The sequence below is a fragment of the Coenobita brevimanus genome, unplaced genomic scaffold, assembly GCF_032717465.1.
Source record: "Coenobita brevimanus isolate Jiangsu-jjx unplaced genomic scaffold, ASM3271746v2 jjx.HiC_scaffold_2062, whole genome shotgun sequence".
Taxonomy (NCBI): domain Eukaryota; kingdom Metazoa; phylum Arthropoda; class Malacostraca; order Decapoda; family Coenobitidae; genus Coenobita; species Coenobita brevimanus.
Window position 1 is genome coordinate 161588 of NW_027642955.1, and position 15913 is coordinate 177500.

A 15913-nucleotide genomic window follows, 5' to 3' on the forward strand; every position below is an offset into this window, starting at 1 on the left:
AGTGATGATGATGATGGTGATGATGATGACAGTGGCAGTGATGATGGTGATGATGATGACAGTGGCAGTGATGATGATGATGATGACAGTGGCAGTGATGATGACAGTGGCAGTGATGATGATGATGGTGATGATGATGACAGTGGCAGTGATGATGATGATGGTGATGATGATGACAGTGGCAGTGATGATAATGATGATGACAGTGGCAGTAATGATGATGATGGTGATGGTGATTACAATGACAGTGGCAGTGATGATGATGATGATGATGACAGTGGCAGTGATGATAATGATGATGGTGATGGTGATTACAATGACAGTGGCAGTGATAATGATGATGGTGATGGTGATTACAGTGACAGTGGCAGTGATAATGATGATGGTGATGGTGATTACAGTGACAGTGGCAGTGATGATGATGATGATGATGATGATGATGATGATGATGACGATGAAGAAACAGCCGTATCCAAGAGACATGTACCATCCACTCAGATAGTGGAGTGGGTCACAGTGGCCAGATCAGCAATAATAACAAGTACACCACAGACAGAGACATGTACCATCCACTCAGATAGTGGAGTGGGTCACAATGGCCAGATCAGCAATAATAACAAGTACACCACAAACAGAGACATGTACCATCCACTCAGATAGTGGAGTGGGTCACAGTGGCCAGATCAGCAATAATAACAAGTACACCACAGACAGAGACATGTACCATCCACTCAGATAGTGGAGTGGGTCACAGTGGCCAGATCAGCAATAATAACAAGTACACCACAGACAGAGACATGTACCATCCACTCAGATAGTGGAGTCAATCAGCAATAATAACAAGTACACCACAGACAGAGACATGTACCATCCACTCAGATAGTGGAGTGGGTCACAGTGGCCAGATCAGCAATAATAACAAGTACACCACAGACAGAGACATGTACCATCCACTCAGATAGTGGAGTGGGTCACAGTGGCCAGATCAGCAATAATAACAAGTACACCACAGACAGAGACATGTACCATCCACTCAGATAGTGGAGTGGGTCACAGTGGCCAGATCAGCAATAATAACAAGTACACCACAGACAGACACATGTACCATCCACTCAGATAGTGGAGTGGGTCACAGTGGCCAGATCAGCAATAATAACAAGTACACCACAGACAGAGACATGTACCATCCACTCAGATAGTGGAGTGGGTCACAGTGGCCAGATCAGCAATAATAACAAGTACACCACAGACAGAGACATGTACCATCCACTCAGATAGTGGAGTGGGTCACAGTGGCCAGATCAGCAATAATAACAAGTACACCACAGACAGAGACATGTACCATCCACTCAGATAGTGGAGTGGGTCACAGTGGCCAGATCAGCAATAATAACAAGTACACCACAGACAGAGACATGTACCATCCACTCAGATAGTGGAGTGGGTCACAGTGGCCAGATCAGCAATAATAACAAGTACACCACAGACAGAGACATGTACCATCCACTCAGATAGTGGAGTGGGTCACAGTGGCCAGATCAGCAATAATAACAAGTACACCACAGACAGAGACATGTACCATCCACTCAGATAGTGGAGTGGGTCACAGTGGCCAGATCAGCAATAATAACAAGTACACCACAGACAGAGACATGTACCATCCACTCAGATAGTGGAGTGGGTCACAGTGGCCAGAGCAGCAATAATAACAAGTACTGTACACCACAGACAGAGACATGTACCATCCACTCAGATAGTGGAGTGGGTCACAGTGGCCAGATCAGCAATAATAACAAGTACACCACAGACAGAGACATGTACCATCCACTCAGATAGTGGAGTGGGTCACAGTGGCCAGATCAGCAATAATAACAAGTACACCACAGACAGAGACATGTACCATCCACTCAGATAGTGGAGTGGGTCACAGTGGCCAGATCAGCAATAATAACAAGTACACCACAGACAGAGACATGTACCATCCACTCAGATAGTGGAGTGGGTCACAGTGGCCAGATCAGCAATAATAACAAGTACTGTACACCACAGACAGAGACATGTACCATCCACTCAGATAGTGGAGTGGGTCACAGTGGCCAGATCAGCAATAATAACAAGTACACCACAGACAGAGACATGTACCATCCACTCAGATAGTGGAGTGGGTCACAGTGGCCAGATCAGCAATAATAACAAGTACACCACAGACAGAGACATGTACCATCCACTCAGATAGTGGAGTGGGTCACAGTGGCCAGATCAGCAATAATAACAAGTACACCACAGACAGAGACATGTACCATCCACTCAGATAGTGGAGTGGGTCACAGTGGCCAGATCAGCAATAATAACAAGTACACCACAGACAGAGACATGTACCATCCACTCAGATAGTGGAGTGGGTCACAGTGGCCAGATCAGCAATAATAACAAGTACACCACAGACAGAGACATGTACCATCCACTCAGATAGTGGAGTGGGTCACAGTGGCCAGATCAGCAATAATAACAAGTACACCACAGACAGAGACATGTACCATCCACTCAGATAGTGGAGTGGGTCACAGTGGCCAGATCAGCAATAATAACAAGTACACCACAGACAGAGACATGTACCATCCACTCAGATAGTGGAGTGGGTCACAGTGGCCAGATCAGCAATAATAACAAGTACACCACAGACAGAGACATGTACCATCCACTCAGATAGTGGAGTGGGTCACAGTGGCCAGATCAGCAATAATAACAAGTACACCACAGACAGAGACATGTACCATCCACTCAGATAGTGGAGTGGGTCACAGTGGCCAGATCAGCAATAATAACAAGTACACCACAGACAGAGACATGTACCATCCACTCAGATAGTGGAGTGGGTCACAGTGGCCAGATCAGCAATAATAACAAGTACACCACAGACAGAGACATGTACCATCCACTCAGATAGTGGAGTGGGTCACAGTGGCCAGATCAGCAATAATAACAAGTACACCACAGACAGAGACATGTACCATCCACTCAGATAGTGGAGTGGGTCACAGTGGCCAGATCAGCAATAATAACAAGTACACCACAGACAGAGACATGTACCATCCACTCAGATAGTGGAGTGGGTCACAGTGGCCAGATCAGCAATAATAACAAGTACACCACAGACAGAGACATGTACCATCCACTCAGATAGTGGAGTGGGTCACAGTGGCCAGATCAGCAATAATAACAAGTACACCACAGACAGAGACATGTACCATCCACTCAGATAGTGGAGTGGGTCACAGTGGCCAGATCAGCAATAATAACAAGTACACCACAGACAGAGACATGTACCATCCACTCAGATAGTGGAGTGGGTCACAGTGGCCAGATCAGCAATAATAACAAGTACTGTACACCACAGACAGAGACATGTACCATCCACTCAGATAGTGGAGTGGGTCACAGTGGCCAGATCAGCAATAATAACAAGTACACCACAGACAGAGACATGTACCATCCACTCAGATAGTGGAGTGGGTCACAGTGGCCAGATCAGCAATAATAACAAGTACACCACAGACAGAGACATGTACCATCCACTCAGATAGTGGAGTGGGTCACAGTGGCCAGATCAGCAATAATAACAAGTACACCACAGACAGAGACATGTACCATCCACTCAGATAGTGGAGTGGGTCACAGTGGCCAGATCAGCAATAATAACAAGTACACCACAGACAGACATGTACCATCCACTCAGATAGTGGAGTGGGTCACAGTGGCCAGATCAGCAATAATAACAAGTACACCACAGACAGAGACATGTACCATCCACTCAGATAGTGGAGTGGGTCACAGTGGCCAGATCAGCAATAATAACAAGTACACCACAGACAGAGACATGTACCATCCACTCAGATAGTGGAGTGGGTCACAGTGGCCAGATCAGCAATAATAACAAGTACACCACAGACAGAGACATGTACCATCCACTCAGATAGTGGAGTGGGTCACAGTGGCCAGATCAGCAATAATAACAAGTACACCACAGACAGAGACATGTACCATCCACTCAGATAGTGGAGTGGGTCACAGTGGCCAGATCAGCAATAATAACAAGTACACCACAGACAGAGACATGTACCATCCACTCAGATAGTGGAGTGGGTCACAGTGGCCAGATCAGCAATAATAACAAGTACACCACAGACAGAGACATGTACCATCCACTCAGATAGTGGAGTGGGTCACAGTGGCCAGATCAGCAATAATAACAAGTACACCACAGACAGAGACATGTACCATCCACTCAGATAGTGGAGTGGGTCACAGTGGCCAGATCAGCAATAATAACAAGTACACCACAGACAGAGACATGTACCATCCACTCAGATAGTGGAGTGGGTCACAGTGGCCAGATCAGCAATAATAACAAGTACACCACAGACAGAGACATGTACCATCCACTCAGATAGTGGAGTGGGTCACAGTGGCCAGATCAGCAATAATAACAAGTACACCACAGACAGAGACATGTACCATCCACTCAGATAGTGGAGTGGGTCACAGTGGCCAGATCAGCAATAATAACAAGTACACCACAGACAGAGACATGTACCATCCACTCAGATAGTGGAGTGGGTCACAGTGGCCAGATCAGCAATAATAACAAGTACACCACAGACAGAGACATGTACCATCCACTCAGATAGTGGAGTGGGTCACAGTGGCCAGATCAGCAATAATAACAAGTACACCACAGACAGAGACATGTACCATCCACTCAGATAGTGGAGTGGGTCACAGTGGCCAGATCAGCAATAATAACAAGTACACCACAGACAGAGACATGTACCATCCACTCAGATAGTGGAGTGGGTCACAGTGGCCAGATCAGCAATAATAACAAGTACACCACAGACAGAGACATGTACCATCCACTCAGATAGTGGAGTGGGTCACAGTGGCCAGATCAGCAATAATAACAAGTACACCACAGACAGAGACATGTACCATCCACTCAGATAGTGGAGTGGGTCACAGTGGCCAGATCAGCAATAATAACAAGTACACCACAGACAGAGACATGTACCATCCACTCAGATAGTGGAGTGGGTCACAGTGGCCAGATCAGCAATAATAACAAGTACACCACAGACAGAGACATGTACCATCCACTCAGATAGTGGAGTGGGTCACAGTGGCCAGATCAGCAATAATAACAAGTACACCACAGACAGAGACATGTACCATCCACTCAGATAGTGGAGTGGGTCACAGTGGCCAGATCAGCAATAATAACAAGTACACCACAGACAGAGACATGTACCATCCACTCAGATAGTGGAGTGGGTCACAGTGGCCAGATCAGCAATAATAACAAGTACACCACAGACAGAGACATGTACCATCCACTCAGATAGTGGAGTGGGTCACAGTGGCCAGATCAGCAATAATAACAAGTACACCACAGACAGAGACATGTACCATCCACTCAGATAGTGGAGTGGGTCACAGTGGCCAGATCAGCAATAATAACAAGTACACCACAGACAGAGACATGTACCATCCACTCAGATAGTGGAGTGGGTCACAGTGGCCAGATCAGCAATAATAACAAGTACACCACAGACAGAGACATGTACCATCCACTCAGATAGTGGAGTGGGTCACAGTGGCCAGATCAGCAATAATAACAAGTACACCACAGACAGAGACATGTACCATCCACTCAGATAGTGGAGTGGGTCACAGTGGCCAGATCAGCAATAATAACAAGTACACCACAGACAGAGACATGTACCATCCACTCAGATAGTGGAGTGGGTCACAGTGGCCAGATCAGCAATAATAACAAGTACACCACAGACAGAGACATGTACCATCCACTCAGATAGTGGAGTGGGTCACAGTGGCCAGATCAGCAATAATAACAAGTACACCACAGACAGAGACATGTACCATCCACTCAGATAGTGGAGTGGGTCACAGTGGCCAGATCAGCAATAATAACAAGTACACCACAGACAGAGACATGTACCATCCACTCAGATAGTGGAGTGGGTCACAGTGGCCAGATCAGCAATAATAACAAGTACACCACAGACAGAGACATGTACCATCCACTCAGATAGTGGAGTGGGTCACAGTGGCCAGATCAGCAATAATAACAAGTACACCACAGACAGAGACATGTACCATCCACTCAGATAGTGGAGTGGGTCACAGTGGCCAGATCAGCAATAATAACAAGTACACCACAGACAGAGACATGTACCATCCACTCAGATAGTGGAGTGGGTCACAGTGGCCAGATCAGCAATAATAACAAGTACACCACAGACAGAGACATGTACCATCCACTCAGATAGTGGAGTGGGTCACAGTGGCCAGATCAGCAATAATAACAAGTACACCACAGACAGAGACATGTACCATCCACTCAGATAGTGGAGTGGGTCACAGTGGCCAGATCAGCAATAATAACAAGTACTGTACACCACAGACAGAGACATGTACCATCCACTCAGATAGTGGAGTGGGTCACAGTGGCCAGATCAGCAATAATAACAAGTACACCACAGACAGAGACATGTACCATCCACTCAGATAGTGGAGTGGGTCACAGTGGCCAGATCAGCAATAATAACAAGTACACCACAGACAGAGACATGTACCATCCACTCAGATAGTGGAGTGGGTCACAGTGGCCAGATCAGCAATAATAACAAGTACACCACAGACAGAGACATGTACCATCCACTCAGATAGTGGAGTGGGTCACAGTGGCCAGATCAGCAATAATAACAAGTACACCACAGACAGAGACATGTACCATCCACTCAGATAGTGGAGTGGGTCACAGTGGCCAGATCAGCAATAATAACAAGTACACCACAGACAGAGACATGTACCATCCACTCAGATAGTGGAGTGGGTCACAGTGGCCAGATCAGCAATAATAACAAGTACACCACAAACAGAGACATGTACCATCCACTCAGATAGTGGAGTGGGTCACAGTGGCCAGATCAGCAATAATAACAAGTACACCACAGACAGAGACATGTACCATCCACTCAGATAGTGGAGTGGGTCACAGTGGCCAGATCAGCAATAATAACAAGTACACCACAGACAGAGACATGTACCATCCACTCAGATAGTGGAGTGGGTCACAGTGGCCAGATCAGCAATAATAACAAGTACACCACAGACAGAGACATGTACCATCCACTCAGATAGTGGAGTGGGTCACAGTGGCCAGATCAGCAATAATAACAAGTACACCACAGACAGAGACATGTACCATCCACTCAGATATTGGAGTGGGTCACAGTGGCCAGATCAGCAATAATAACAAGTACACCACAGACAGAGACATGTACCATCCACTCAGATAGTGGAGTGGGTCACAGTGGCCAGATCAGCAATAATAACAAGTACACCACAGACAGAGACATGTACCATCCACTCAGATAGTGGAGTGGGTCACAGTGGCCAGATCAGCAATAATAACAAGTACACCACAGACAGACATGTACCATCCACTCAGATAGTGGAGTGGGTCACAGTGGCCAGATCAGCAATAATAACAAGTACACCACAGACAGAGACATGTACCATCCACTCAGATAGTGGAGTGGGTCACAGTGGCCAGATCAGCAATAATAACAAGTACACCACAGACAGAGACATGTACCATCCACTCAGATAGTGGAGTGGGTCACAGTGGCCAGATCAGCAATAATAACAAGTACACCACAGACAGAGACATGTACCATCCACTCAGATAGTGGAGTGGGTCACAGTGGCCAGATCAGCAATAATAACAAGTACACCACAGACAGAGACATGTACCATCCACTCAGATAATGGAGTGGGTCACAGTGGCCAGATCAGCAATAATAAAAAGTACACCACAGACAGAGACATGTACCGTCCACTCAGACAGTGGAGTGGGTCACAGTGGCCAGATCAGCAATAATAACAAGTACACCACAGACAGAGACATGTACCATCCACTCAGATAGTGGAGTGGGTCACAGTGGCCAGATCAGCAATAATAACAAGTACACCACAGACAGAGACATGTACCATCCACTCAGATAGTGGAGTGGGTCACAGTGGCCAGATCAGCAATAATAACAAGTACACCACAGACAGAGACATGTACCATCCACTCAGATAGTGGAGTGGGTCACAGTGGCCAGATCAGCAATAATAACAAGTACACCACAGACAGAGACATGTACCATCCACTCAGATAGTGGAGTGGGTCACAGTGGCCAGATCAGCAATAATAACAAGTACACCACAGACAGAGACATGTACCATCCACTCAGATAGTGGAGTGGGTCACAGTGGCCAGATCAGCAATAATAACAAGTACACCACAGACAGAGACATGTACCATCCACTCAGATAGTGGAGTGGGTCACAGTGGCCAGATCAGCAATAATAACAAGTACACCACAGACAGAGACATGTACCATCCACTCAGATAGTGGAGTGGGTCACAGTGGCCAGATCAGCAATAATAACAAGTACACCACAGACAGACATGTACCATCCACTCAGATAGTGGAGTGGGTCACAGTGGCCAGATCAGCAATAATAACAAGTACACCACAGACAGAGGCACAATTTACAGGTATGACGGAGGATGAGATGGACGGTGAGAGACTGACTGGGAGAGTGTGTGTGAGTAAGGTGGAGGTGGGGAGAGGGAGCAGGACACCAAGGATGGGATGGTGGGATGGAGTGGAGAGGATGGTGAATGAGAGACTAACTAGGAGTGTATGTGAGTGGGGTGGAGGGGGACACCAAGGATGAGATGGAGGGATGGAGTGGAGAGGATGGTGAATGAGAGACTAACTAGGAGTGTATGTTAGTGAGGTGGAGGGGGACACCAAGGATAAGATGGAAGGATCGTGTGGAGAGAACAGAGAATGAGAGACTGACTAGGAGAGTGTATGTGAGTGTGTTAAGGGAAAGACCAACGATAAGGTGGAAGGATCATGTGGAGAGGATGGGGAATGAGAGACTAAGTAGGAGAGAGTATGTGAGTGAGGTGGAGAGGGTGACCAAGGATGAGATGGAGGGATGGAGTGGAGAGGATAGAGAGTGAGAGACTGACTAGGAGAGTGTGAGTGAGTGAGGTGGAGGTGGGGAGAGGGAGGGGAAGACCAAGATGGTGGGATGGAGTGGAGAGGATGGAGAATGAGAGACTGACTAGGAGAGTGTGAGTGAGTGAGGTGGAGGTGGGGAGAGGGAGGGGAAGACCAAGATGGTGGGATGGAGTGGAGAGGATAGAGTGAGAGACTAACTGGGAGAGTGTGTGTGAGTAAGGTGGAGGTGGGGAGAGGGAGGGGAAGACCAAGGATGGGATGGTGGGATGGAGTGGAGAGGATGGAAAATGAGAGACTGACTAGGAGAGTGTGTGTGAGTGAGGTGGAGAGGGAGAATGAAATAATACAAAAAAACAAGATTAAAAAACAAAGAAATCAACAAGAAGGGTGACACACACACCCACACACACACACACACACACACACACACACACACACACACACACACACACACACACACACACACACACACACACACACACACACACACACACACACACACACACACACCCACACACACACACACCCACACACACACACACACACACACACACACACACACACACACACACACACACACACACACACACACACACATTCCAACATCTTATTTATTTTCTTGGCTATATATTGTTAGAATCAGGTATATTTCATAACACTTTCTCACCTGCAATTTATTTTGTCTCCTGCACCTTAACATCTTTTTGTCAGCTATTTATTTATGTTGATTGAAAGTAGATAATACAAAATGGTGCTGGCGCCAGGTATATCTATCTATCTATCTATCTGTCTGCCTATCTATCTATCCATGTACAGAATTACTTTAATTTAACTGCTGTCTGAGTGTTTCAAATTCCTGGGACTTCTGCATCTATCTATCCATCTATCTGTCTATCTATCTGTCTATCTACCTATCTATCTATCCATCTATCTGTCTGCCTATCTATCAATCTATATCTGTCTACCTGTCTATCTATCCATCTATCTGTCTATCTATCTATCTGTCTATCTACCTATCTATCTGTCTGTCTACCTATCTATCTATCCATCTATCTGTCTATCTACCTATCTATCTGTCTGTCTACCTATCTATCTGTCTGTCTACCTATCTATCTGTCTGTCTACCTATCTATCTATCCATTTATGTCTGTCTACCAATCTATCTATCCATCTATCTGTCTATCTATCTATCTATCCATCTATCTGTCTGTCTACCTATCTATCTATCCATCTATCTGTCTGTCTACCAATCTATCTATCCATCTATCTGTCTGTCTACCAATCTATCTATCCATCTATCTGTCTATCTACCTATCTATCTATCCATCTATCTGTCTGTCTACCAATCTATCTATCCATCTATCTGTCTATCTACCAATCTATCTATCCATCTATATGTCTACCTATCTATCTATCCATGTATCTGTCTGTCTATCTATCCATCTAATTATACTTTCATTTATCCATCATTGTTTAAATTCTCATTCCATTGACATCTATCTATCTATCTATGTACCTATTTATCTATCTACCTACCTACCTATCTTTCTGTCTATTGCAACATGCCTTAATCCCAGAGTGGGTGGCCACAAACAAATCAGCTCCACATCACCCTGTGCTAGGCCATCAGACTGCCATCCCTCTAAGTCACACACCATCATCATTCATATATCTCTCCACTCCATCCCTCCATCTCATCCTTGGCCTCCCACTCCACCTCACTCACACTCTTCTAGTTAGTCTCTCATTCTCTATCCCTCCCCTTTCCACCTCACTCACATACTCTCCTAGTCAGTCTCTCATTCTCCAGCCTCTCCATACTTCCACCATCATCATCATCATCATCACTCAAGCCACTGGAATCCTGACTACACCCCACAGGCATACACATACACACGTACACAAACCTACACATACACACACCTACACATACACAAACCTACACATACACAAACCTACACATACACACACCTACACATACATAAACATCCAAACAAACAAACAAACAACAACAATGTGTATACCCATGACCTATCCAATCAAAATATATACATACATACATACATACACATAAATATATACATCATACATACACAAATACATACATACATACATACACATAAATATATACATACATACATACACATACATACATACATGCTTCACACCCAAATAAACAAACATAATATACTATACATCACTAGCCAGTAAAAATACATACATACATACATACATATATATACATACATAGACACACATACATAATATACTGCACATCACTGTCCAATAAAAATACATACATACATACATACATACATACATATATATACATACATACATACACATACATAATATACTGCACATCACTGTCCAATAAAAATACATACATACATATTTAAATACATACATACATACACATACATAATATACTGCACATCACTGTCCAATAAAAATACATACATACATACACACACATACATAACAAACATACACAATATATTATACATCACTGTCCAATAAAAATACATACATACATATATAAATACATACATACATACATACATACACACATACATAACAAACACACAATATATTATACATCACTGTCCAATAAAAATACATACATACATACATACACACATACACATACATAATATACTGCACATCACCAGCCAATAAAAATACATACATACATACATACACACATACACATACATAATATACTGCACATCACTGTCCAATAAAAATACATACATACATACATACACACATACACATACATAATATACTGCACATCACTGTCCAATAAAAATACCTGTGTTCCATACATCCTTCCCATATCACCATATTCAGCATAAACTTCCTTACATACATATATAAATACATACATACACACATACACATACATAATATACTGCACATCACTGTCCAATAAAAATACATACATACATATATAAATACATACATACATACACACATACACACATACATAATATACTGCACATCACTAGCCAATAAAAATACATACATACATATATAAATACATACATACATAAATACATACATACACACATACATACATACATAATATACTGCACATCACCAGCCAATAAATATAAATAAGTTATCAATAATGCTCATATTCACGCCAGGTATGGAAGCTCCCTAACATCTCTTCCTAAGTGATTTATTTTGCTTATTTCAGCTTACTGTGCTATTCTGTGTTCCATACATCCTTCCAATATCACCATATTCAGCATAAACTCCCTTAACACCTTTTCTTGAGTGATTATTTTGCTTATTTCAGCGTACTGTGCTATTCTGTGTTCCATAAATCCTTTCAATATCACCATACTCTGCATAAAAATCCGTAACACCTTTTCCTAAGTGGTTTACTTTATTACACCTTATTGTTCTCTTCTGTGTTCCATAAATCCTTTCAATATCACCATACTCTGCAAAAAGTTCCCTAATGCCTTTTCCTAAGTGATTTATTTTGTTTATTACACCTTACTGTCCTCTTCTGTTCCATACATCCTTCCAATATTACTATACTCTGCATAAAATTCCTTGACACCTTTTCCTAAGTGGTTTATTTTATTACACTTTACTATCCTCTTCTGTGTCATATAAATCCTTCTAATATCACCACACTTGGCATAAATCACACACAAAAGGATACTAACCAGCCATATCCAAAAATAAACAGCTAAGGAGGAGGTGTTAGGGAGCTTCCATACCCAAAAAGAATACCAGCCTATCTGACTAGTAACCAAGGAGACTCATTCCATACCCAAAAAGAATACCATCCTATCTGACTAGTAACCAAGGAGACTCATTCCATATCCAAAAAGAATACCAGCCTATCTGACTAGTAACCAAGGAGACTCATTCCATACCCAAAAAGAATACCAGCCTATCTGACTAGTAACCAAGGAGACTCATTCCATACCCAAAAAGAATACCAGCCTATCTGACTAGTAACCAAGGAGACTCATTCCATACCCAAAAAGAATACCAGCGTATCTGACTAGTAACCAAGGAGACTCATTCCATACCCAAAAAGAATACCAGCCTATCTGACTAGTAACCAAGGAGACTCATTCCATACCCAAAAAGAATACCAGCCTATCTGACTAGTAACCAAGGGCTGCTACGCTGCTCATGGGGCAACGTAGGATTGGATGATGGATGGATGGATGGATGATTATTATCATCATCATCCATCCATCCATCATCCAATTCTATGTTGCCCCATGAGGAGTGTAGGAGCCCAGGGCTAGGCAGTTGGTCCTGACATTTACAATGAGAGTGACCAGCCTCACTCATCCCTGAGTGGCATTACATGAGCAATAAACCCCAACCATCCCTTGGATATAAACCTTCACCGGCTCAATCCAATTGGAGCGCAATAATTACCCACTAAACCACCAGGTGCCAAAATTTGGTTATATGGTTACCACCCAGCATAGTAAATGGTTTCCTGGTGTACAGGAAACCATTTGGCTTGTCACTCAGTGTAGAGTCACCCACAGGCAGAAGGAAGAGGAAAGAATGAAGGAAAGAAAGACAGAAGAGGGAGTGTAAAGTCACCCGTAGGCAGAAGGACAAGGAAAGAATGAAGGAAAGAAAGACAGAAGAGGAAGGAAGGAATGGAGAGAGGAGAGGAAAGGGCAGACACTCGAGGGCAGAACTACATCAAGTGAGTGGATGGTGAGTGCCCCCACCTACCACACAGTTATTATTATTATTATCATTATTATTATTACTGTTATCATTATTAGAGGTAGAGGTAGACCGAGGATGAGGTGGAGGGATGGAGTTGAGAGGTATATGAGGGAGGGGGGGGTGAGTTGGGGAGAGGGCAGTCAAATGGTGGGTGACAGAGCGACTTGGAGGAGTTTTGTCTGTGGCCACCCTTTGCGGGATTAGGGCGTTGGGCTATAGATAGATAGATAGATTATTATTATTACTATTATTATTATTATCATCATCATCATTATCAATATTATTATTATCACCATCATTAATATTATCATCATTATTATTATTATTATTATTATTACTGTTATTATTATTATTATTATTATTAGTTATTATTATTATTATTATTATTATTAGCTCAGTGGCAAAAAAAGACAGTACTATGGCTCTACATCCTTTCCATACTACTTCTTTGTGACTAGCATCATATTCCAGTGTTAATTTATTGTTACAACTCAGCATTCAAGATGGAGAGATGGCAATTTTAGGCCAAGTTAGAGTAAAAAGAGTATAGCACTTCTTTGTGACTAGCATCATATTCCAGTGTTAATTTATTGTTACAACTCAGCATTCAAGATGGAGAGATGGCAATTTTAGGCCAAGTTAGAGTAAAAAGAGTATAGCACTTCTTTGTGACTAGCATCACATTCTAGTGTTAATCTGTTATTACAATTTGGCACTCAAGATGGAGAGATGACAGTTTTACTGAGAGAGAGAGAGAGAGAGAGAGAGAGAGAAATCTACACATCAGTACAAATACACATATACCACTTTCACCTTAACTTGGCCCAGATTTTCGTCCTTTTGCAGCTTATTTCACACAGCTCAGTGGCAGAAAAAGACAATACTATGACTCTATATCCCATCCATAGCACTTCTTCATGACTAGCATCATATTCTAGTATTAATCTATTGTTACATCTAAGTTGTGAAGATGGATATACAGCAGTTCTAGGTCAAGTTACAGTGACAAGAGTATAGTTGTATATATTAATTATAACAGTTCACACATCATCATCATCATCATCACCATCCAGACCTCCTTTCCCACCCTAGGGCAGGGTGAGGAGTAGCAACGTCCAGACAGCCCAAGTTTGTCCAATCCAATGGGCCACACTTCCATTCACTCATCATTCAAGCCCCTGGAATCCTGGCTCTATCTGATACACCATACACAGTTCAATAATTACCATACAGTACTATACATAATAGCAGTAGTAATAATCCACCTACCCACTACTGTACATCATGTGGCATTCGATGTGGAGTTACATGAGGGCAGCACAACATCAGGTGAGTGGATGGTCGTGTCCCCTCCTTTCACAAACGCAGTGAATGATAACACTTGACAATTGTGTGGATGGTAAAGGGAAGAATTACTGTCATATACTGGCATGAAATTGACAGGCAGAACTATCTACCTATCTATCTATTGCCAGATGCCTTAAATCCCATAAAGGGTGGCCACAAACAAATCACCTCCATGTTGCCATGTCCCCTGCCATTTCACTGCCCTCCACCCAGCTCACATCCCTCTCTCATGTACCTCTACACTCCATCCCCCCATCTCATCTTTGGCCTCCCCCTCCCTTCCCCCCTTCCACCTCACTCATATACACTCTCCTTGTTAGTCTCTTGCCTTCCATCCTCTCCACATGGCCAAACCATAGATGTGTCTATTAAATGTACTCTTATGTTAAATGCCTTTCTGGTAAGAGGATGCAGCCACCATCCACTCACACAATGTAGCTACTGCTGTCTTCACGTGACTCAACACTAAGGCTGGCATTTTTTGCTGGTTAAGGAAGCTCCCTAACACCTCTTCCTTAGTGATTTATTTTTGGATATGGATGGTTAATATCATTTTGAATGTTATATATGGAAAGTATGGTGATACTGGAAGGATATTTGTAACACAGAACAGTACAATAAAATAAACAAAATAAATCACTTAGTAAAAGGTGTTAGGGAGCTTTATGCAGAGTATGGTGATACTGGAAGAATTTATGCACCACAGTAGAGGACAGTAAGGTGTAATAAAC